Source organism: Canis lupus, chromosome 10 (assembly GCF_048164855.1).
Source record: "Canis lupus baileyi chromosome 10, mCanLup2.hap1, whole genome shotgun sequence".
Taxonomy (NCBI): domain Eukaryota; kingdom Metazoa; phylum Chordata; class Mammalia; order Carnivora; family Canidae; genus Canis; species Canis lupus.
This window is the reverse complement of record NC_132847.1, coordinates 32,035,309-32,061,424: the sequence shown is the minus strand read 5'-3', so window position 1 is coordinate 32,061,424 and position 26,116 is coordinate 32,035,309. Positions and strand designations below refer to the sequence as shown.

Genomic DNA, 26,116 nt, shown 5'->3' with positions numbered 1-26,116 from the left:
TTTCAAAGAAGCAAAGCTGAAATCTGAGAACAACTTCCCATAGAGAAAAGGTATACTCTGCTGTTAATCCTTTCTCCCCAAATGGTCTGTGAGCAGAAGAGGGTTAGGATAAGTACTGTAGTTCAAGAAGACCAGCTTATAGCAAATGTATGAGAAAATATTGTCAGTGAGACTGGAGGTGGCGGAGACTGAGGGGCGAGAAATGCGTGACATACAGTAAGCCCTCAAAAAACTAGAGAGCCACTTAACAGTAGTTTACATAAAAAATAATGAGGATGATGAAGATGTTGGCAGTGAAATGGGAAGAGGAGACAGATCAGATAACTATTATGGAAGTACTGAAGCCAGAATTGAAACCTTTGTCAGGAATCTCTAATAGATTTTCAGTTAATCTTTTTTTTTTTTTTTAAGATTTTATTTATTTATTTATTTATTTATTCATGATAGACATAGAGAGAGGCAGAGACACAGGCAGAGGGAGAAACAGGCTCCATGCAGGGAGCCCGACATGGGACTCCATCCTGGGCCTCCAGGATAGCGCCCTGGACCAAAGTCATGCGCCAAACCGCTGAGCCACGCAGGGATCCCAAAGATTATCAGTTAATCTGACACCAGTGAGTAGACAGGAAAAATAATTTTCCTGTTCCACAGAAAGAAAAACTTGAATGTGAGGATTTTAAAGCACTTATGCTGAAGAAAATAAATTAACTAAATATAGTTTATGAAAGATGATATCATAGATAGATGATCCTAGAAATGAGCCTTTGGTCATCTCTCATTTTGTTAAATAAATATAGTTAAGGTTTAGTATAGACATCAAAACTTTAATTTTTACAAAGACCTTGGAATCATTATGTCTAATATCACATCTTTATCCTAAGCACAGCCAAACACAACCCACCCCCCAAATAAGTGAAGCAGAGATGAAAGCAATAATTTATTGATTCTGCAAATACTTACCAAGTGCCTTCTATGCACCAAGCACTGTCTATGCACTTGTGAATATCAGCAAACAAAACTGATGAAAATCTCCCATAATCCCAATAATTAAGAGAAAATATATGTAAGATGGTAAATGCTGTAGAAAATAAATGAATGAGTATGTAACAAAATACAAAATCTCTAGTAAGTTATTTTTGTCTTGGCCTTAGATTTGTTTTAAATCTTTTTTTTTTTTTTAAATATTCTTGGGACACCTCCCTGTCCGTAGAGCATGCAACTTTTATATCAATGTTGTGAGTTCCAGCCCCACAATGAGTGTAGAGATTACTTAAAAATAAAACCTTTAAAAATACTCTTATTCTAGAAATCTGAAAAATGAGGAAAAACCTTATTTTAAATAATTTACCTTTTTTTTTTTTGGTTTATAGTTAATAATCATTTTGTAACTTGAGGGGCCCACTTCTTTTACAAATACATTTTCAGTAGTAAAAATGAATGTTGGGATGCATGGGTGGCTCAGTGGTTGAGCATCTGCCTTTGGCTCAAGGTGTGATCCTGGAGTCCCGAGATCAAGTCCCACATCGGGCTCCCTGTGAGGAGCCTGCTTCTCTCTCCGCCTCTGCCTCTCTCTGTGTGTTTCTCTCATGAATAAACAAATAAAATCTTTTTAAAAATTACAAAATTACATAAAAATAAATGTTAAGTGATTGTGAGTATTAAAAACAAAACAAAACCAAACCTTGTTTTGCTGTATTTTTTTCTCCTGATAAAAATCAATATGTACTGAAATCCAATAGAAGTCTTAATGTTATTTCCGTATCAATATTTGCACCAGTGGCTCATTACTTCATTAAATCCGTTTAACAGGGGAGCCCAGGTGGCCCAGCGGTTTAGCGCTGCCTTCAGCCCAAGGTTTGATCCTGGAGACCCGGGATCGAGTACCACATCGGGCTCCCTGCATAGAGCCTGCTTCTCCCTCTGCCTGTGTCTCTGCCTCTCTCTCTCTCTCTCTCTGTCTCTTATGAATAAATAAATAAAATCTTTTAAAAAATCAATTTAGTATATATTCAGAGAATGAATTTACAGATTTGGAATTTATTCATATTTTTGTCTCTCTCTTTCTCTATTTATGGAAAGGAATGGGTGTGAAACAAATTGATTCATTATGTAAAATTTCCCTAAAACTCTTGGAGAAAATAAAAGTATTCCATAAATTGTTTAAGGAAACAGTATTTCCATCATCATTGCAGGTCTTAAATGGTGGATATAGCCATTTAACATTTCAGACAGTTTCAGATTGGTGCTTTATATACCATGTGTGCTATATAGCATGGCTTATCAAATCCCTTCCACCACTCAGCTTCAGAGATATAAGCTGAATGCACATCATATGCAGGGAATTCACAGGAGCTCAGTCTCTTCTCTAACCAGATCTGGTACAGAAAGATTTCTGAATAATCTCATAAACTGGTGACCTTAATATGGCATCTGTGGATCAGAGAAAACATCATGAAATTAAATGAAAATGTAGTGTCTCAATGAATCCTTCCTTTTTTTTTTTTTTTTCCTGGAAAGGGCATCCAGGGCATTCATCAGATTCTCTAAAGATCCCATAGCTGTAAGAAGTTTAAAAATACCATTCTTCTGTCAGTTTTAGAAGTTCTAGAGATCCAAACTGAGCCCAAAGCACCCCAGGTAGATAGGTTACATAAAGAGGGTCTGGAATTTAATCACACCCTTAGGTGCTTGTTTGTTTGTTTATGGAGATGGCATTGGCTTTGGACTTGGACTGAAAAACTGCAAAGTTGTTTTGCATTGCTGTGGGTATCATAATTTAAACATTATCAGGCTACCTTAGGAACCTGTAGAAATGAGCAAGGAGCCAAGTGGCCCATGGTATCAAATGGTGTTAAAAGCAGACTAGTGAGAGAAGCCAGATACTCTCTGATACCACAGTACAGTCCAGCAAACACAGGCAGAACTGAATAGGCCATTGGAATACCTGCAATTGTGGTGGACATTTGAAATACCTACCCTCCTGGGCAGCCTGGGTGTCTCAGCGGTTTAGTGCCGCCTTCAGCCCAGGGTGTGATCCTGGAGACCCAGGGTGGAGTCCCACATCAGCCTCCCTGCATGGAGCCTCCTTCTCCCTCTGCCTCTCAATCTCTCTCTCTGTGTGTCTCTCATGAATAAATAAATAAAATCTTTAAAAAAAAATGAAATACCTACCCTCCTAAACACAAGCACTTAAAAATTCTGAGACAACTAGAATAATTCGTTTAGCTCTGTAAGATACTTATTTGATGATTATAAAAAAGATTATAGGGTATCACAATATTTTATGTACGTTTTACACTTTATTAAGAATAATTGGGAGCACCTGGGTGGCTCAATTGGTTAGTGTCCTATTCTTGATTTCAGCTCATGTCATGATCTCAGGGTCATGGGATCCAGCCCCTAGTCGGGCTCTGCACTCAGTGTGGAGTCTGCTTGTCCCTCTTTCTCTTTGCCCCTCCCCCTGATCACACACATGTGTGCATGTGCATGTGCTCTCTCTCTCTAAAAAAAAAAAAAAAAAAAATTGATGGGAGGGAGCCTGAATGGCTCATTCAGTTAAAGGTCCAACTCTCAATTTCACCTCAGGTCTTGACCTCAGGGTCATGAGTTCAAGCCTTGCATTGGGCTCCACTCTGGGCAGGAGCCTCCTCAAATAATAACAATAACAATAATAATAATAATAATAATAGATAGTCTGGAATAAATGGCTGGCTCAGTTGGTGGAGCATCTGACTCTTAATATTGGGATTTTGAGTTCAAGCCCCACACTGGGAGTAGATGTAACTTAAAAATAAAATCATTATAAAAAAGAAAAGAGAATAATTGAAGGTTCTCTTTTATTCCATGTTCTAGCTATGTGTTTTTAAAAGTTGTTAGCTATTAAAATTACAAATACATTAATGTACATTTTAAATAAGTCACTTGAAAAAATATTTTTAAAAATCTTCAAAAAATCTTTAATTTTTAAAAAATCTTTAATGTATTTTTTTAAAAGCATGTGAACCCAATGTAGTGTTTCACTCCTACCTTACTCTATAAACTCATCACAAAAAGGAATGGAAGTATCTGGATGAAAAATCTGGCTCTTGCCAAAAATAAACCTTTTAGTTCCTGGACTGTTGACAACTTGTCTATGAGGAAATCTGAGGCTGTGGAATGCAGACTGAAGAGATCTTTTCTCTCATGCTGGAAAGAACTCTGGACGCAAAGTCACAGGAAATGGTGTCCAATGCAACAAGTGCCAATGCTTTCCAGCTCGGCGATTTTTAGCAAATCACATAAATATTCTGTGACTTGAAGGTTTTTTGTTTTTAATTGAAGTGCATATTTACTTGGATTTCTTTAATTTTTCCTTCATGCCCTTTCTCAGTCCCACAGTTTCCCACAGGATACCACATTTCATTCCCATGGTCTAAGATCTTCTTGGTTGTGATAGTTCTTTAAACTTTGATTTTGATGACCTTTACAGTTTTAAGGATTACTAGTTAAATGTTGTTTAAAATTGATATTTGTCTAATGTTTTTCTCATGGTTACACTGGGGTCATGGTTTTGGGAAGAAAGATCACAGAAATGAAGAGCCATTTTCACCATATCATACCGAGGGTACATACCATCAACATGAATTATAACTGGTGATGTTAATCTGATCATCTTGATGACATCATGCTTGTCAAGTTTTTCTACTGTGAAGTTATTCATTTTTTCCTATCTCCATACTGTGGGACTTGCAAAGATGTATCATCTACACTTAAGAAGTAGGAAGTTCGGCTCTCTCGCCTTGACACTGGAATATCTAAATAAATTATTTAGAATTTTTCTAGATGAGAAATTTTTCATTTCCCTTATTTATCTAGTTGGTTAAAATTTTTAATGATTTATTAATTTCCACACAGGCTCATGCATATTGGTTTTGTGGCTAAAATTTTATGAGCTTTGCCACTGGGAATTCTTTCATTTGAATTTTGTGTCTATTTGTCACATACCCATTATTGTGGAATTTTTTTTTTTTAATACTTTCTTCCTTTTTGGTACTAATAGATATTCTTGGATCATCTTTTATATTTCTAGACTTGGTATTACAGTCAGCAACTTCTCCAATGAGCCTTGGTTCCTTTTATTGGAAAATAGTATTTGAAACCAAGATTTAGATGCTGAGCTTGTTGCTAAATATTTGTATGTGTATTCATCTGTATTTATATTAAGCTAAACATGAGTTTATACTTATGTTTCCATTTCTAATGTACTGCCACATGAATTATTCAACCTTTTGCCCCCTACTTATCTATAAATTCCGCACCCGCCAACAGGCAGATATCTGTCTCCTACTATTCTCTATCCAGTTAATTAACTATCAGCTATGGTACAATGTTTATGTGCAGTTCCTCTTGCCTTCAATCTTAAAGACTACCCTCATTTCCATGTTACTCAGGTCAGTAGCTCTGCCCCCCACTCCCTCCAACAAGGCTGTTTCATACATTTGTACGCAGCTAACTTCTTTTGTCACAGTGTAGGTTCTATCCTAGTGTTCCATAACTTCCTAAATTTTAATTTTTTTATTTTGGAATTTTAAGTTTCACCTTTGTGTTGTAAAATTCTATATGGATATTGACAATTGCATATTGTCGTATCTACCATTACAGTAGGATAAGGAAAAGTTTCATTGTCCTAAAATCCCATATGCTGCACTCAAACCACCTCCCCCTCAGCGGAACTCCTGATAACCACTATTCTGTTTACCTCCGCTGTTGCTTTCCTGTCATCTGACATACTGTCTTCTTTCACTTAACAATATGTATTCATGCGTTTTCGTATGGCTTGATATCTCATTCCTTTATATGGCAGAAGTATTCTATTGTATGGATGTACTAGTTTGCTTTAAAGGATATCTTCGTGGGCAGCCCCGGTGGCTCAGCGGTTTAGTGCCGCCTGCAGCCCAGGGCGTGAACCTGGAGACCCTGGATCGAGTCCCACGTCGGGCTCCCTGCATGGAGCCTGCTTCTCCCTCTGCCTGTGTCTCTGCCTCTCTCTCTCTGTCTCTATGAGTAAATAAATAAAATCTTAAAAAAAATAATAAAAATAAAGGATATCTTCGTTGCTTCAGTTTTGAGCAGTTATGAATAAAACTATTATAAATATTTTTGAAGGTTATATATACAAATATGCTTTTAATTCAGTTCTAAGAATGTGATAACGATATTTTATGGTAACATTTAGTTTGTGAAAAACTGCCAAATGGTCTTCAAAGTGGATGGATTATTTTAAACTCCTACCAGCTGTAAGTAGAGTTAGAATTGTTGTTCCACATCCTCACTAACAATTGATGATTGTCAGTTTTTTGGATTTTTGTCATTTTGATAGGCATGTAGGATACCTAAATTGTTGTTTTAATTTGCATTTCCCTAATAGAAAATATCAAGAATATTTTCATATGCTTAGTTAACATCTATCTGTCTTTCTTGGTGAGGTATCTTTTCAGACCTTTGCTTGTGTTTTGAATGACTTTTTTGTTTTCTGTTAAATTTTTCTTGAAAGATTTTATTTATTTACTATGAGAGACACAGAGAGAGAGGCAGAGACATAGGCAGAGGGAGAAGCAGACTCCCGGTAGTAAGCCTGATGTGGGACTCGATCCCAGGACCCCAGGATCACAACCTGAGCCAAAGGCAGACACTCGACTACTGAGCCACCCAGGTGCCCCTCTTACTGTTGAATTTTAAGACTTTTTTTTTTTTTTTTGGATATAAGTCCTTAATCAGAGATGTCTTTTATAAACATTTTCTTCCGGTCTGTGGCAAATCTTTTAATTCTCTCAATAGCATCTTTCACAGATATGATTTAGTTTCAATAAAGTCAAAATTGTTGGTTTTGGTTTTTCATGGGTCTTGCTTTTGGTCTCATATCTAGATATTCATTACCAAATTGAAAGCCACATTAGTTTTTTTCCTATGTTTCCTGCTAGATGTTTTGCACTTCTATTTAGGCCTACAATCCTTTTTGGCTTAATTTTCTGAAACTTATGTCTATATCTAGATTCTCTCTCTCTCTCTCTTTTCTCTCTCTCTCTCTCTTTCTCTCTCTCTCCCTCTCTTTCTATTTTTTTTTTTGCATATACATCCAACTGTTCCAGAATCATTTGTTGAATACATTCTTATTTTCCACTGAAGTGCCTTTACTGCTTTGTCGTCTCACTAATGTGGTTTTGTTTTACGAATGCCTTTTTATCTTGATTATTATAGTATTACAGTACATCTTGAAATCAGGGATTGAGTAAATCATCCAATTTTGATTTTCTTTAGTATTTTATTGGCCGTTATTTATCATTTGCCTTTTTGTGTAAATTTTAGAATCTAGTTGTTGATATACACAAAATACCTTGCTAAGATTTTTTAAGGTCTTCTTTCTTTCTTCTTCTTTTTTAAGATTTTTATTTATTTATTTGAAAGACAGGAAAAGAGAGAGAGAAAGCAGACCCCCCTCCCCCATTGAGCAGGAAGCCCAATGCAGTCTCCATCCGGGGCCTCTGGGAACATGACCCGAGCCAAAGGTAGATGCTCAAAAAATTGAGCCACCCAGGTGCCCCAACGATCTTATTTCTTGCTAAGATTTTTATTAGAATTACATTAAATCTATAGATTATGTTAACAATTGCTATCTTGGCAATATTAAGTCTTCTGACTCACATCTCTCTATTTATCTAGATTCTCTTTGATTTATTTCATCAGAGCTTTGTAATTTTCCACATATCTGTATACCTTTTGTTTAATTTGTATGTATTTTATTTTTGTGCTGTTGTGACTTTTTTTTTTTTATAATTGAAGCTCCAATTATTTATTGCTGATGTATAAGAGGGCAGCTGATTTTTGCGTATTAACCATGTATTTTCTGACTTCCTTACTCATTCCTCAGTTCCAGGAGTTTTTTTTTTTTTTTTCTCCAAATTTTCATTTAAATTCCAGTTAGTTAACATATAGTGTAATATTAATTTCAGGTGTAGAATTTAGTGATTCATCAGTTACATACAACATCCAGTGCTCATCAAAAGTGCCCTGCTTAATAACCATCACTTATTTCATTCATACCCCTGCCCACCTCCATTTCCAGGAACCGTCAGTTTGTTCTTTTTGGTTAAGAATCTGTTTCCTGGTTGGCCTCTTATTTCTGCCCCCTCTATGTTCAACTGTTTTATTTTTTAGATTCCATGTATGAGTGAAATCATATGATATTTGTCTTTCTCTGACTGATTTATTTCACTTAGCATAATACACTCTAGCTCCAACCACACCATTGCAGATTGTGAGTAATATTATTTTTATGGTTATTAATATTCACATATATATCACATCTTTATTCAGTTGATGGATATTTAGGCTCTTTCCATAACTTGGCTATTGTCAATGCTAATATAAACATCAGGGTATATATGTATCCCTTCAAGTCAGTATTTTTTATCCTTGGGTAGATACCAAATATTGCAATTACTGGATTGTAGGGTAGTTCTATTTTTAACTTTTTGAGGAACGTCCATACTGTCTTCCAGAATCACTGCACCAGTTTGCATTCCCACCAACAGTGTAAGAGAGTTCCCCTTTTTCCTTTCTCTGCATCCTTGTCAACATCTGTTGCTTTCTGAGTTGTTAATTATAGCCATTCTGACAGATGTGAGATGATACCTCATTGTAGTTTTTATTTGTATTTCCCTGATGCTAAGTGATGTCTGTTAGCCACTCGGATGTCTTCTTTGGAAAAAGGTCTATTCATATCTTCTGCTCATTATTTAATTGGATTATTTGTTCTTTTGGATGTTGAGATTTTTTAAGTTCTTTGTATATTTGGATACTAACACTTTATCAGATATGTCATTTGTAAAATATCTCTCTCATACCATAGGTTGCCTTTTACTTTTGTTGATTGTTTCCTTCACTGTGCAGAAGCTTTTTATTTTGATGAAGTTCCAATAGTTTATTTTTGTTTCAGATATGTCATTTGTAAAATATCTCTCTCATACCATAGGTTGCCTTTTACTTTTGTTGATTGTTTCCTTCACTGTGCAGAAGCTTTTTATTTTGATGAAGTTCCAATAGTTTATTTTTGTTTTCCTTGACTCAGGAGACATATCTAGTAAGAAGTTACTACAACTAATGTCAAAGAGGTTACAAGCTGTGTTCTCCTCTAGGATTTTAATGGTTTCCTGTGTCACATTTAGGTCGTTTATCCATTTTGAATTTATTATTGTGTATGGTGTAAAGACAGTCCAGTTTCATTCTTTTGCATGTTGCTGTCTAGTTTTCCCAACATTTTTTGTTGAAGAAACTGTATTTTTTCCACTGGATATTCTTTCCTGCTTTGTCAAAGATTAGTTGACCATATAATTGGGGGTTCATTTCTGGGTTCTCTATTCTATTCCATTGATCTATGTGTTTGCTTTTGTGCCATTACCATAGTGTCTTGATCACTCAGCTTTGTAACATAACTTGAAGTCTGGAATTGTGATGCCTCCAGCTTTGCTTTTCTTTTTCAAGGTTGTTTTGGCTACTCGGGGACTTTTGTGGTGCCACACAAATTTTAGGATTGTTTGTGCTAGCTCTGTGAAAAAAATGCTGCTGGTATTTTGATGCAGATTGCATTAACCGTGTAGAATGCATTGAGTAGTATAAATATTTGAACAATATTCGTTCTTCCAATCCATGAGGATGGAATTTTTTTTTCAATTTTTTTGCTGTTTTCTTCAATGTATTCTATCAGTGATTAATAGTTTTCAAGTCTTCTACTTCTTTGGTTAGGTTTATTCTTAGCTATCTATGGTTTTTGGTGCAATTGTAAATGGGATTGATTCCTTGATTTCTCCTTCTTCTCTTCCAGGAAGGTTTTGTTTTTGTAGATTCATGACTATGTGTTTTTTTGAACCTTCAAAATATGAGTAATAATAATTCTTTCTTGGTAGTTTAGCTTTAAAAATAATTACAATATTACATACATGGCCAAAACAGAATCTCACACATAGTAAGAGTTTACTAGATAGGAAAAAAAAATTAATTGTAATAAGAAACTTTGATGTAGAGATTGTTTTCCTAATTTATTTGAAAAATACTAAAGAAATATATTTTTTCTTACTTCAGCTATTAATTAAAAAGTAATTAAAGAAGTTTGTAGTTATGTGATTCTAAGTTCTCTATAACTGATTTTTCCTTTAGTTTGAGACAAAGATAATACTGTCAATGTGTGTAATTGTTCTTAGTGTTACTTTCTGTGTAGAATTTCTTTTGTAAAAATTGAGAATCTTTAACATCACTGTATATTATTGTATTGTATTTTGTCTGTACTACTTCAAAGATGCTGAATCCAATTCAAAGGAATTACAATCTTTAATTAATTTTACTGAGAAAGAAGTACAGATAAAGGTTAGAAAAAATTATAATACTTTTTTGACCTTTTTTATTGCTTTAGGTTGCAATTTAAATAATTAACATAATCAGTAGTGAGGGGATAGAAGGACTTGAAAAACTGTATAGGGACAAAAATGATGCAATTGAGAGAAGTGTTGAAAGAAAAGGTGGAGTGAGAGGTGCATGAACCAGAAGAGTTGATGTATAAACTGCTCTCTGGATCTAATTGGCCCATATATTACTCCTATAACAGATATTTCCACTTTTATTGAGCAAAATCACCACATTTTATTGCTATTAATATTTCTTATTTTCAAGCTTCACACAAACCATTTTAATTAAAAATGGCTTGATTCAAGTCTGAAAATCTGAATATGAACAATAATCAAACGTCTAGGGGACATATTTTGAGAAAGTACCTGTTAAAAGAACTGAATTGTGTTTCCCCCCAAATTCACTGGTTTACCCTAACACCCAATGTAGCTATTATTGGAGAGAGGGCCTTTAAAGAAGTAATTAAGGTTAAATGAGGTCACACGGGTGGGGACATAATTTGGTAGGACTGATGTCCTTATTAGAAGAGGAACAGACACTAGTTTGCATGTGCACAGAGAAAAGATGATGTAAAGAGACTGTGAGAAGGTGACTGTCTACAAGCTGAAGAGAGAGGCCTTAGGAGAAACCAAACCTGCCAATACCTTCATCTTGAACTTCTAATCTCCAGGCCTAAGTGAAAATAAACTTTTGCTATTTAAGTCACTAAGTCCATGGTATTTTGTTATGGCAGCCCTAGCAAATTAATACAGTATCCTAGTGCACCATATACTATGTGTCTATTATATGCTAGATAATTGTAATATAAGTATGCTGAACACTGACTACATAGTATTTCTTCCTTTATAAACCATATAGTTTTGTAGATATTTATTATTTCAAAATAAGAAAAAAAATTGAAACCAACAAGATACTGAAACATCTCAGCTTGTTAATTTCTCAACAGAGTCATACTATCAAGGAGTATGGCTTCTGATTCTTGATTATCACTTTTTGTTTACCTCTCTCTCTCTCTGAAACAGAGAACAAAAGTCATTATCTATTGGAAATACCACTATTTTTAAAAGAAATTTAATTAGGAAATCAAGATCTTCTTTTACTGCAAAGGCTGAGTCTCAGTGGATGATTAGATTGAGTGCTAATCCAGTCACCTACTCACCTATTCACTTGCTACATTTGAATACTATAAATCTGAATATCTGCATGTGAATTTGTGAAAAAATGGAAAACATGATTCTTAAGAGAAATCCTGGGAGCAACTCCACTAGAACTATTCATAACTGACAAATGGTCAGAGAGCTTGGAATTGGTGTGTGGAAGAGAAAATTAAATTCCAGTAGGGAAGCTGGCATAATATAGTGTCAGAAACCAAGGGGCTAATGTTCACAGCATGACATTTTTCAGGTGCTCACATTCTTAGACTTGCAATTGAGTATCACAAAGTGAGTCTTTTTGTTTGTACTCTGTTGAAGACAAGCCTCACCAATCTTGCTGCCTTCTAATAGTCTGGTGGTCTTCCCATTGGGTTACCATCTCCAGCCTGGCTATAGTCAGGACAGATATCTTATCTCCATTCTTTGTTAGATAGATAGAAGTCGAACAATGTTCACAGGGCAAAGCAGAACAACGAAAGCCATTTTGTGAAGAGATGAAGGGGGTCTAAACTTGCGATGATAGAACAAAATCAAGCTGCCAAATCTAAATGGCTAAATGGGAATTGGCAGCCTACACACATACACACAAATACACACAACACGTTTCTGATGAGCAAAGATTATATTGATAAATAAACTCCTTAATATAGTGGAAATAATCTGAATCTGAGAGTGAAGATAGATTGCAAATACACAAGATGCTTTTGATTTCAGCTACCTCTTCTTCTTTATGGATATGCTTAGTGTATATTAAGGGGCCAAAAACAAAACCAGCATGTAAGTTAAATAAAAATGCAAAAAAGAGGAGAGCATGTTTTTGTGCTCATTCTTCTTGTCATTTCATGGTGTTTCCACTGTTAATGCCCTGTTTCTGTTCCAATTTGGTAATAAAAATGCTTGTTCAATTCTGGTGGAATTAATAGGCACAATGTTAGAAGGTACATTAACAGCACTTGTAGTTACATTATGTTGCAAGTATTGTCCTAGAGGAGTTAAAAAAAAAACTAGAGGAGTAAAAAAAAGTAGTCACTTCTATTTTATTCTTAAGGTCTGCAGAGTCCATATCATGTGAGATATACTCTCAATATTATGTAGATGAAACTAAATCATTGTTATATAAAAGGATATGAATGTGTGACAGACTAACCCAAAGGACTAGAGAATATGATAAATATCAATTATATTCCATATATAGAATATATTCTATATTGTTTTTCATGTTATTAGTTATAAAATATTTCAGGATGAATTATCTTTCATGTTACTCACCTTGAAGGCAGTCAAGACAGGGGTTACTGTTTACCTTTGCATGATGAGAGAGCCAAGGTTTGGAGAGATAAATGTTTTCCAGTACCTTTCCTATTCCAGTCTGCAAGTGGCAGATTTGGAACTTCAACTGAATATCAGTTCTCATTCCTTTTCTGGTATGCCTTCTCATATATACGATTGCCTTTCTTATAAAGCAGAAACAACTCTATAATTCGGTAGTATTCCTGGAAGTGTTAATTTCAATGGATCAGTGGAATGCATTCCTGGTTACCAGAGTTGAAAGCTCTACAGCAAAGAAACACAAAATTACATCATAAATATGGAAGGAAAATGTTTAACTTGTGATCCAGTTTGTGTTGGAGTCACTTAACAACAAAGACCCCAACAGCCAATTGACTAACATTTATTTCCAACTCCATGTTCTTCAGTAGTTTGAAATTGACCATGGTGGATGTATTTACATCAGAGAAACAAGCAAATGCTATGTACAACAGGGCTTTTTTTTTTTTTTAATCTATAAAGATAGTTAAGCAATATTTATTACCACATTGGGGTGTGGGGTGGAGCTATAAGTAGTAATAGAAAATTTATGAACTTTGGAGTAAAAAGGTCTTTGGTTTGAGTTCTGTCTCTACCACTAGAGAATAGAATGACTGGCCAAATTACTTATTCTCTCTGAGTCTCCATTCCCTAAGAAGTATAAGCAGCTAATAGCCTCCTTGCAGAGCTTTGGGATTAATGATCATGTATGTAAGTGCTGATATATAAAAAACAATCAATTTTAGGTGTTATAATTAGGATTAATTAGAAACTTCACTAGTTTTTCTTTTTGTGACAAGTTTCCACGTGACTAAACTTAAAATCACAGTGCTCTGCGGAAGATGTATGACATTGGAGAAAATATTTTTTTAAACAGGAAAAAAATCGTAAATTCCATTAGGCTCTTTAGAAACAGGTACCATTATAATTCTAGCTATTTATTGTTACTACACAATACAACAGAATAGAAAATCCAGCAAAGAGAGAGCTACTTTTGCCAAATTGAAGTAACAGGAGGTAAATGGTACTGCTCTCCTCCAAAGGATCTGTGGATTTATAAATTGGTTGGAAGCATAGGGTTTTGGTTATTTTGTTTCACATGATTCACAGCGCCAAGCACTGCACTCCTAATTTTATCCTGGGGCATCCATTCAATAGTTGCTTGGAGAGAATAGTGCCACCAGCCGCGTCCTCATAAGCACTGCCAAATACCCAAGTTTCTTTTTCCTGTTTGGAGAGGAATACACTCTCAAGAGCATCTATGAAGCCTAAGATACATACATTTTTTTCAAGATGACAAACCAACTCTTGTACCAAAGTGAGCATTTAGATTAGGAGTGAGATTTCCATAGGAAGCATCTTGTTCCAACAGTCAGGGACTTGAGGAATATGACACAGTACAAATATTGTGAAATCTTCAAGAATACATAAGGCTGGTTTTTAGTAGTGAAACCAGCAACAATACAGGAGCAAAACAAGCACATGATGACAAAACACCAAAAATTAGCTTTTGTTTAGTAGAAATGCCAAAGGGCTTAACTGTTCTGGGAATCTTAGACCAAGGGAAAGTCCCTTTTTGGTCCTTCAGGCACATTGCATTGAAAAAATTTAAAAGAAACTTCAATGTATGCTAATATCATAAAGAGGACACTTAGGAAGTCCTTCCACTGAGTTGTGATTTCAGGTTGAAAATAACATTTTTAGAGGTCCCCCATTTTTAGCGTATTCTATGAAAAGTAGGAAGCAGGTCAAAGTGAGTCATATAGATGATTATGTATTTGTTGTTTTGAAACATTGTAATAAAAGTATAATTAGTGGTTTTGATTAATGAAGTGGCTAAAGGGTCTCTCTTCAGAAGAAAATGAACTACAGAACCTTGGTTGGGGATCAGGAAGTCATTGAAATAGGTGTTAAATTTGGTATTGCTTCTTTGTGTGCAAATAGATAAGTATATCTACAGGACAGCAGTTCAGGTTCTGAAATGTGAGGTTATATTGGTAACAAAGCTTTGTTGTTTCCCTTTTAAAGAGCTGTGTCCAAATCATTAGCTGATTTTGAGAAAGAAGAATAGCCTCCAGAATTGGAGAAGGACCAAGAGTTCACTGAATAGACCACTTACATTACTAGAAACAAATATTTCACTTTCTGTTCCAAGAGAAATGACACTTTGCTAGGAGATATTAGCATCAGGAAACTTGAATATTTTTGGATGAGTAGTTACTTACATGCAATCTCTAAAATAATGCCTTCTGGAAATTTGCATTTGCTTCAGTGGCTTTATCATACCAGCAACATGAAAAGACTGCTAATAAGTAAGAAATCTCTGAAATAGAGACCAGTCTTCCCAGTCTCTCAAATGGAATTGGTCATGATAAAAATCCCCTTACTCTTTTAATCACTGGCAAGTGCTTTCTGTCTCAGTTTTTCAGGGAAAACATTTAAGAAAAAAATCACAGGCCCACTTCATTGTATCTTGGTTGGATTTCCAGTCCTTCTACCTGTACCTTTGAGCTCTTCAATATATTGGTAGAATTTGAGGTCTGCCTTCATAACTATAGCAATCTGTAAATTCTTTAAAAGGATATTTCCTCTCAGGCCCTGGGGATTCAAATGTATCAGACCAAAAATTTGATTTTATTTGTAATGAAAATGGGAGAGCACTATAACAAAAATCAAATGGTCTACTGATGCAAGCAAATAAAATAGGCCTTCTCCCGGGGCGGGGGGTGCGGGGGGGAGAAGCCTGATGGAGTTTTTGCTTTAAGCATGAAAAGTAAAACCATCTGACCATGACAAAACTGCATGGTATTTTGTTTTTTGTCAAAAATTCTAACTTTTATAGGGCTGGTGGCCAATGACAGAAAACAACCATGGATCCATTGACTATGCAACTCTGCACCAGTTACCTTGGATTAGAGTTGTGTTCTCAGGCAGTAAATATGTGCAAACTCGAAATGATGAGTTTCTGGCTCCCTATAAAGCAACCCCTCCCTTTTAAAATTCAAACCACAGAAAAATATTAGGCAGAGGAATTCATTTGAAAATTAGAGAGACAGTGCAGCATCCTAGAGAAGGCATATTATTGTGTATATTTGGAAACATCTTTTTATACCTAATTGGATTTCTCTGGTTCTTAATTAATGTTACAATTCAAGTCAGCTATTGACTGCGTGAACTCTTAAGTTTGGAGGAAGTAATTGTGGAGCTATAATTTCAGTTTAGCACTCTGCTTTAATATGTAGGACACTGACCTAGACCATGAAATAGCAGATCAAGCTTTTTGTCTCATGGTTTTGTGGACTAACTCCTTAATGTCCTTGAAGCTCATTTCCTCTTTTACAAGAGAGAGGATGATTTGGGAATAATAAGACCAAACCTACTCTGAGCTTCTTGGAGAGAGTTAACCTTGTGGAATTCCTGATGATGGTGTTAGTAAAAAGGAAGGAAAGAAGGAAGGAAGGAAAGAAGGAAGGAAGGAAGGAAGGAAGGAAGGAAGGAAGGAAGGAAGGAAGGAAGGAAGGAAAGGAAAAATATCCTTAATCACAATTCTCTGACTGAAATGAGTTTGAAGTCATTGGGGAAAAAAGAAAAAAAAAAAAAAAACAGGTATCAAAGATCAAAACATTTTTCACTCTTCAGAAACATGAGAGAATAGGAAGGCTAGTGTTCTCATAGTTTTTGTCTCATTTGAGGTCAACTGGACTTTGGAATATCTATCATTCAAATTCAGCAACTAATTTAGTTATTTTACAACTAATCAAGTTTAAAGTACTCTGTTGGGCACAAAGGTGATAAGTTGATGTAGCATAATCCTCAAAAAACTCACAGTAGTGTCAGTGATAAATATTTAGACAGCTCATGGTTCTAAAAGGCAGAATTAAATGAAAACCTCTTGAAGTATAAATAATTTTCAACAGAAACAAAGAGAGGGGACTAATTCTGATGAGGATAAACAGTAGACAAAGAGAACCCCCCAAAAATGTCTTTTAAATTATACATTAAAGACTGAAAAAGACCTTACTAAGTGAAAAATAAGGGAGGTGCATTCACTACAAGCTGAGAAGAATACCTTGAGAAACGTCTAGAAAACTTAAGGTTGAGGGAACAAATTATCTATATGGACAGCTATGAAGGGATGTTTTAGTCCTAAGATTGACTAATTGTAGATGTCTATGAGTTTTGTAAGTTGAGGACTATCCACTGTAACCTGGAGATTCTGAGTGTGTGTGTGTGTGTGTCTTTCTGTGTGCATGTGTGTATGTTGTATTGCTACTCATGCTTTCTCTCAAAGCATGGTATTGCTAGATTATAAAAAATATGGAGTACCTTCCAGGTTCCTTCAAACCTCATGTTCAATATCTGAAAGTTATATCACTTTCAGACCATAAGTTTCTAAATTTCATATGTTTATAACCAAGTGTGAATGAGTTCAAAGCATGGTACTCCCAAATATGACATTTTGGCATATTAGTTATTTTAAACTGAAGGTATTTGAGAGATGCAGGTGCAGAAAAGACTCTGACCTCTCTCTTCTCTCCTGAAGCAGGTCATAAGATCTTGTGAGATGTGGAGGAAAGGAACAAACACCCTTATTTCCAAAGATAAAAGACATCAATTGGAACCCAAATATGAACAAGCTTTGCTGTTTCTGCCAGTTTACTACTCTTAGCTAATAGTCTTGTCCTATCATGTTTTTCTACAACTTTCCATAATTCATTAAGCCTAAAATAATAATAATAATAATAATAATAATAATAATAATAAATTTAGAATTAACTGGGATTTTTTTTGAATCTTCATTTCCCTGTGTCATAGAAAGTTACATTAATGTTTTATGCTTTTCTCTTGTTAATCTGTCCTTTTTTAAAGTCTAAATTATAGGACTTTAGCTGGAAAACATAGGGAGTAGTAGGAAAAATATTTTTTTCTTTCTTATACATGCATATGATGTTCACTTGATTAGTGTTAGATTGTTTTATTAGGTATGCAATACCTCACCTCTACTAGGTCTCTTCAGTTCAAAGATATGAAAACCATGACTGAAGGATATTAAATGATCTGCCAAGTTTACCAAACTAGTTAGTAATAGATCTGAATTTAACTGCCCCCCAAATGCCTGTCTTGTTTTTCATAACTCTTTTTTTCTACTGTAGACAATAAAACACAGCAATTTTCTCTGTACCCTTTTATTAACTGAGACTCCTTTTATAATAAAATTAGCAGATTAACAAGGGAGAAATAAACAGAAACTTAATAACATGCACACCTCTTACATATATGGAAGATAGCCAGGAAAATTGAGTAACTCCTTGATATGGTCCAAGCTACCACCTTAAGTACCATCACTACCTAAAGACTAAAGATGTCAGGGGCTGGGGAGAGCCAGTGACAGGAGGTTTTCAGGTACAGCAAGGGTTGGTTGTCAGCTCCTTGCCTTCTCCAGTGATAAAAGTTTCTAGAGCTTTAGTCATGATCCTCATATTGTAAAGAGGGAGACATTTTCTCTCTCTCTCTCTCTCTCTCTCTCTCTCTTTTTTTTTTAAGATTTCATTTATTTATTCATGAGAGACACACAGAGAGAGGCAGAGACACAGGCAGAGGGAGAACGAGGCTCCACAGAGGGAGCCCAATGTGGGACTGGATCCCGACACTCTGGGATCACGACCTGAGCTGAACACAGGTGCTTAACCGCTGAGCCACCCTGGCGTCCCAAGAGAGGGAGACATTCTTAAAGCTGAAATTTCTCTTATAAATGTAAATGTCCCAGGCCACCTGGGTGGCTCAGTGGTTGAGTGTCTGTCTTTGGCTCAGGGCGTGATCCTGGGGGTCTTGGGATCCAGTCCTGCATCAGGCTCCCTGCATGGAGCCTGCTTCTCCCTCTGCCTATGTCTCTGCCTCTCTCTCTCTCTGTCTCTCATGAATAAATAAATAAAATCTTTTTTAAAAAAAGTAAATGTCCCTTACGAAAGGGTAACTTACACTTGGTTTCCAGAGTCTCTTCTGTATCTGTACTTCCTAAAAATATCCAGTCTAAAATAACCCTTATGCCAAAGAGTCATGTTAGGGTGGCAAATTCAGCTCCCTTTCACTACTTTACTGGACTGGTCCCTTCAGTTCAATAGACGCTTTAAAGATGTAATTAAACCTAATTTGGTACTGACAACTATTATGAAGTGGAACACATTTTTTGAGGGAAAAGATGAGAAATATTTTTTCCCTCCACTGTTGACGGGCTCAGTTTTATAACTTGAGTACCTATGTCAGTATGAATTGGTTAAAACTATGACAGAAGTAGAACACTTGAATTTTGCTGAATTTACTAATTTTTTTTTCAGACCTTGACATTATTGCATACAATAATGTATTGGGACTCTTGGTTTATTTGCTACAACTTACTGCCTTTATGTGATATGATTTCTACTGCCCAGTTAGCAAAATTTCTCTGCCTTGGAGATAATCTGCAAATGATACTAAGTTGTTATATTAAAATTTCAGAATACTGCATGCGATTCTATTTTCACAAGTGTTCCTCATGTTCATTCTTAGGACAATAAAATGTTCAGATGATGCCTACAAGAAAAAAATATATTTTATCTCTAATTTCCATGTTTCTTCAAGATTAACTGATTAACCAAGGTCAAAAAGTGGGAATTTTGAGTTGGGATGATTCAGAAATTCCAAGATAAAAGGTGTTTAGTTATACTTAGCTTTTGATAAGCTTAAGTGAACTAAACTGTCAGGAAATTATATATATATAATATAACTTTTAAATATATATATAAATATAATATAATTATATATATATATATATATATATATATATATATATATATATATAAAACTTTGAAATGAGAAAAAAATGACTAAGTGTCTGTCTTGCTTTGGGTACCATTCCCAAAGTGACTATCTACTTTATAACCCAGAGGTGAAAACTGGTGGTAGAAAACTAATAATAACAGATGATCCATAAAAAAGCACATGGATTGTGTTTGATGGAATGCAATTGGTTGCAATTGATTATTGCCCTGTAAATAGTGGAGACTTACATCTTTTGTAAGCTCATTTTAGAATTTGTTATTGCCTAGATATGTATAGTTATTTGAATTTGCTTTTGGACTGGTTATAACATCTTAACCATTCTTCTCATTAATGAGTTAAATAAATCAACACAAGATTATTTAAAATTGTATGGGTGTCATGATTTTACCATTTTTTCAAAAATTCTTTTAATATTATAAATCAGTGGTTCCAAATTCTGATGTGCATTACATTCCCCTGGATATCTTGTTAAGACACAGATCATTGGGGCCGATTTACAGAGTTTCTGATTCAGTCTCCCTGGGTGGGGACCCAGAAAGGGAAAGAAGCAAGTGCCAGGTGATACTAATGCTGCTGGTCCAGGGACTATATTGTCAGAATCAGTGGTATAAATCAAATCATAGTGACCCAGGCTGATGATTACAATCCCAAGAAACTTCCACTTTATCTAAGCAAAAAGATATTCATTTTAAAACCTAATCTGCAGTCCTAAACTATTTTCAGGTCCCGATGTGAAAACAATGTCACTATTCCTTTCATTTTTTCCCCTATGGCTGGATAAATCAGCCTCTTAAATCTCCTGATTTGGGCATTAGAAATCGTGGCAGCTTCTATTAAGTAATATGATGGGGATAGGAAGGTATCATAGAAGACAATATAAGATTCACTCTAGACCAATTATGTAGTTAATTACTCTAGTGTGTGAACTTAGCCTTCAAAGCAATCTCATTCGGGCTGAGGAAAAAGCTACTACAGACAATTATGGGATGTGTGTGATGTTAGAAAGGGGAAGACAGAGCTATTGTGGGAAGAACAGTATAAATGCTGAGCAGTGTAATCTGAAATAAACATAAATAGAACTGTGTTTTCCCTGAACTGTAGTCTTCATTGCATAATAGGTCCTTTCCATTCTAATTTCTATGATTCACTTGCTCATTGGGACAAGTTGTATATTTTTCTTCTTTCCTCTTTTCTATTGCAGGATATGCATTATCCTTCCTATTATGACTATAGAATTCAATATGCATTTCCACTGTCAGACAGGAAGACATCAGAAGAGAGTAGTTTAAATGAACATTTTTTTCTTATTTAAATCAAAAGAAAATCCTGATATCCTTAGATGAATGCCATATACTCCACCTAAAGATGTGACCATTGTTCTCCTTTTGTAATATCACATTCTCTAGAAAAAGATAAAAGGGAAGAAAGAAAAAGAAAATGAAAAAAAATGTAAAAGCAATTCTTGTCATTGTTATGTTGATCGTGGGAAAAATATAGACAAAACTTTCAAATACTTGAAGTTGGCTTTTTAAAAAGCCTTTTGTGAACCTATAAAACATAAGGTAAATTAATTCTAATTTGCATGCAATTTGTCATTTATTGAGAGGTTGGTGGCAATTAAGAACTGCAATTTGTTTCTTAATACTGTATTTCTCTTTTATGCATATTGAAAAAAATACATCAACATGTTTCTGTTATATTCAAGAGATTACGATGGTGCACTCTAGTGGACAAACTCAACACTTGAAATTATATACTAAATTTCTGTAAAGGTTTGATAATTTAATACATACAAGCTGACCTTGTTTAATTCAAATAGAAACTCAGTAATGGCACTTGAAGGAAGTAGAAGACAATGCATTCTTTTAAGAGGAGAGAGTTTGTGGATGGGACAATGTCTGAGTCAATTCAGATTTAAAAAGCAGTTTTTTGGGGCACCTAGTGTCTCAGTTGGTTAGGCATTTGCCTTCAACTCAGGTCAGGATCTCAGGGTCCTAGGATTGAACTCTGCTCCCTGCTCACTGGGGAGTCTGCTTCTCCTTCTTCCTTTCCATCCCTCCTCCTCACCCTACTTGTTTGTGCACACGAGCTCTTTCTCTCTCAGATAAATAAATAAAAACATAAAAAAATAGAAAGCAGTTCTCTTTTTCTCCCTTCTCTTTCTTTTCTTCCTGTTTTCATTTTCTTTTAACCAATAAGCTCTCAATTCAACATTATAAAGCAAATATAAAGTTGGCACTTGAAAGCTGAGGACATAAATGAAATGTGTCATTATCATAAATTTCAGAGCCATTTTTAGGAGATTTTTAGCTTAGTGGAGAAAGTTATTTTGGCAAAACCATTATGCAATGGTACCTCTTCATATCCCTTGCCTATGGGTTGTCAAACAAATAAAACACCAGAAGCATCTAATATAAAAATTCCTGGAAGACTTTTAACTGTTTGATACTCAACACTAATATTACAAAGAGTAAATATATATCTGATATATATATATATATATCTGAGTAATACCTTAATCTCGAGTGTTTTTCTGAATGCTGTGATATTTTGAGACTAAGGTTTTTGCCTGTGTTATCCTAAATTGTCTGCTAATAATGCATACTTTAATTGGAACCCTCTAAAATAATTTTCATATTACCTACATTCTTTAAAATATCTATAGGTTAAGTTTACTTTTAGCTGTTTTTTTTTTTACATTTTTTTCTTTTTTTTAAGATTTATTTCAGAGAGAGAGAATGAGAGAGTGGGAGAGAATGGTGGGATAGAGGGGTGTGGAGCAAAGGGAGAGGGAGAGAAAATTTCAAGCAGAGTCCCAGCTGAGTGCAGAGCCCAATGTGGGGCTTGATCTCATGACCTTGAGATCACAACCTGAGCCAAAATCAAGAGTTGGATGTTTAACTACCTGATTTACCCAGGCACCCCTAATTTCTAAAGTATTAACTTTGAGACTTTAACAGATAGCAGTTTTTTTTTTATGTTTATGATGTTTACAGATTGTACATAATTGGGAAAACAGTAATTTGTTTATCCTTATATCTAATATATCCATGACTAAAATGTTAGGAAAAAATAATACAGCAAAAAGAAAAGGTTTCCTTCTGTTCAAATACTAAACATCCAAAATCTCTAGTTCAAAGTAAGATCATACTTCTATAAATAAAATCTTTTTCTTTCAAACATTCATTAATTAAGGGAGCTATCAAATAATCAGTTATCAATTAAGAAGAGCTATCTAAGAAGCAGACTATACCATGAGTTACTTTTCATATTATTGAGGAAATGGTTAGTGATGTGGAAATGCTGAGGTTCAGAGCCAACAGCCAAAAAAACCTCTCGAAACATTTTCAGTGCAAAAAAAAAAAAAAGAGGTGTTATTACAGCAAAGGACTGGACAGGGCAGAAAAAGCTGCCCTGGGGTTGTGAGGAGCAATTGATTACATACTTTGGATTTGGGGGAGGTAAATGCACAGGTAGTTTCCAAAAGGACTTTCATATGTTAAAGAAGATTCCAGGATCCTGGAGGCCTGGCTATTGTCAAGCTGCAGGTTATAAAGAAATTTAATTTTATGTACATTTCTTTTGCTTTGTTCTCCACATCAGTTAGTACAAGCAACAGCCTTGTTATAATGGAGTGGCCCAACAGCTGCCTGAAATTGTAACTGCCTCCCAGAACTAAATGTAGTCATAGTTTTGATTCTCTAAAACTTACCCCATATTTGGTATGCAAATCCCTGAAGAGAAGGCCCAAGAGCATTCTCCAACATGGAAGTTATGGATATTGGCAAGCTACTGAACATGAGTGTGTGAAGAACATTTCTATCTAACCCTTTATTTCAGTTCAGGCTCACTGAGGAGACTCAATTGGGCCTAACATAATCTTAAATTTGAACATACTGCTTCAGGACAAGTACAATGCCATTAGAAAGATAAATGAGATGGAAGGAGTTGCTTCTACTCATTCTCTCTGATTCACTTAAAAGAATTTTGTTAAATTCAACCAAGCATGTACATATCTATTCAAAACATATTAACTTATTTTATTTTTGGCTTTTAAAATAGCCCTTACGTATACATGGGAGATACCTAGAAAATTGAGTAACTCTCTAAAATGGCTCAAGACAACACCTTGAGTACCATCATCTGCTAGAAAGAAAAGATATTGGAGGGCGGAGAAGCCAGGCACGGGACACTATCAGAAGGCTATTGAAGGTAAGGGTGTTATGCTGATGTAGGTCAGAGCCTTCTCCACTGAGAAGAGCTGCTAGAGACTTAGTCATCTTCTTCTTCCTGTTATAGAGGGAGACACTCTTACAAATGGAAATTTCCCATATAAATATAAATGTCTCTTATAAAAGGGTAACTTCTATTTCATTTTTAGAGTTTTCCCTGTGTCTGCTGTGTCTTTAAAAATAACCAGCTCAAAATAATCCTTATGCCAAAATAATTCTTATGTATATTTTGGGATGGCAAAATTTCCCCCTTACCTGCAACAGTGCCTAGCCTTCTAATGAGATTGTATACCTTTAGTTTTGAGTTACTGGAATTTAGCTGGAATTAGCATCCTGAATTACATGGGCTTTTGTGGAGGGTAAGATCTACCTGAAGAGAGTCCAGTGTTCTTTTGGAAGGAAGATAAAGGATGATTCCATGGTTCCCATTGTGTCCTTTGTCCTTTTACCATGGCAAGCACTGGAATAGCTGGAAACTATGATAAAAGGCTTCTATAGTGGAGGCCTTCCGCTGACCATTCAATTATATATAAATTTTTGAGGGTTCTAGAATTTCTTTTAAAAAGTTCTGTCAATAACAGTTATAAATCTTCCCCCATTCCTCCAATCCTCTAGTTTTATCCTCTAAATGTCTCTGGTCATATGTCAAATCTTTGTCATTACCTGGAAGTCAATATAGAACCTAACCTCAGAACCTCTCTCTTTCTGCACAAAGTAGAACATAAGATGCATTGCTTTAAATGCATTCCTTTTGGAGGATTGTTTCTTTTCTTTCATGTTCTTATGACCACACCAGAGGCAGTGTAATTTATGTGGAAATTTACTTCAGCTGATGCTGGTATAAAATACCTAATGCTTCACTAACGTCTTGGTTATTTTCCATTCCTTGGTTGACTTTTCACCTCTTCAACTTCTTTGTAAATATTTGTTGCATTACATGCCCTCTGTTGAACAGTCTGTAATGTCCTCTATGTTCTGTGGGCTCTGTCTTAATGGGATGGGGGCCCCCAAATGTGGGTCCATCCGATTGGGTGGAAGCTGGCAGCACCATCAGTGAAAGACTTCCCCTGAGGCAGAACAAAGGGAATGGAAATTTATTGAATGCACTGAAAGGGAGCCATGAGCAGGACAGAGGAAGAGACTGTCTGAGATGAGGTAGGGGTGGGGGCGTAGGGTCACTGCTGTCAGTAAAGGGTGGAGTGAGGGGATATGGGAATATAGAATTTTCCCTTTTTTTGGTAACTGTGTCAGATATAAGTAACTCATTGGTCAGCAAAGGCTGATAGATATTTTGAGGTGGGTCGCCTAATGGGCCTGTTTGTATTCAGCTCTGTGGTCACTGTGGGCCCTTTAGCCTTGTTCTACATTCCATTGTTCAAGCCTGTTGCCTTAAACCTGCCTCTACATGTTCCTGACTGGACTCAGACTGATCTAGTAGTGCACTCAGTTGGTTAGCTCATCTGAGGCTAATGCTTGATGTTAGTGTAAATAAATGTGTGTGGCAGATTCCTTATGTTATAGGACTTGGTGTCCTCTTCCTGCCTAGGTTCTTGGTTGCACCACTTCAAAGAATGAAGAGGTAGACCAGATGAAGAGTGGTGTACAGCAAAGCAAAGTTTAATTAACAAAAGTATAAAGCTCCTGGGGTGGGGGGTTCAGTGGGACCCTAGTGGGTTGTCCCCAGAGTTTCTGAGTTTAGGGGCTATTATGAGCTCTTTTGAGGAACTTTCTGAAGCAAACAGGGAATGCTGAGTCATGCCAATCAGAGCTTATCTGTCTAGTTATTAGGTTAATGTCCATGTGCTGATGGTCTTTTTTTTTTTTTTTTCTGACATTTGGGGACTTAGGTTTTTAACTGCCCATTGCCTATGATATTGACAAATGCTTCTGTGGTTCATTGTCTTATTTTAGGACATTTTGCAGAAGTCCTTTCTGCAAAGACTGCAAAGCATAATGTCAGTGCAGTCCTGTCTAAACTGTTTTACAACAGGATATCAGTGTTGTTTTATTTTAGCTGTCCTGACTACATATTTTCTTGTTGGGGACCTTGGCCCGATTACCTAACTCTCCAACTAACTACTAACACTTATAATTATTGTAAAACCTTCTAGATCTTTCTGACTCAAATGCAGGATCTCAGAAATTTAAGAAACTCTAGGAAGTTCA

General features: G+C 35.5%; 1 protein-coding gene and 1 long non-coding RNA gene across 37 annotated transcripts in view; one reads left to right on the top strand and one right to left on the bottom strand.

The window, feature by feature from the left end:
* The window catches only part of LOC140641447 (uncharacterized), a 29,825-nt gene extending 5,496 nt beyond the window's left edge, over window positions 1–24,329 (bottom strand). The window contains exons 1-3 of one of the 2 annotated variants that reach the window (XR_012037961.1): window positions 24,206–24,329; window positions 12,861–13,145; window positions 2,070–2,430 (exon numbers count right to left, since the gene is read on the bottom strand). This is a non-coding gene — a long non-coding RNA (uncharacterized lncRNA). Of the gene's footprint in view, window positions 1–2,069; window positions 2,431–12,860; window positions 13,146–24,205 lie in introns of those variants that run through there. The other variant, XR_012037960.1, reaches the window with a different exon arrangement.
* The window catches only part of PTPRD (protein tyrosine phosphatase receptor type D), a 2,176,041-nt gene that overhangs the window by 511,214 nt on the left and 1,638,711 nt on the right, over window positions 1–26,116 (top strand). Inside the window, exon 1 of one of the 35 annotated variants that reach the window (XM_072841295.1) lies at window positions 23,914–23,930. The exons of the other annotated variants lie outside the window; for them this stretch is intronic. The gene's annotated coding sequence lies outside the window, so the exon portion shown is untranslated. Of the gene's footprint in view, window positions 1–23,913; window positions 23,931–26,116 lie in introns of those variants that run through there. 35 annotated transcript variants of the gene reach the window in all.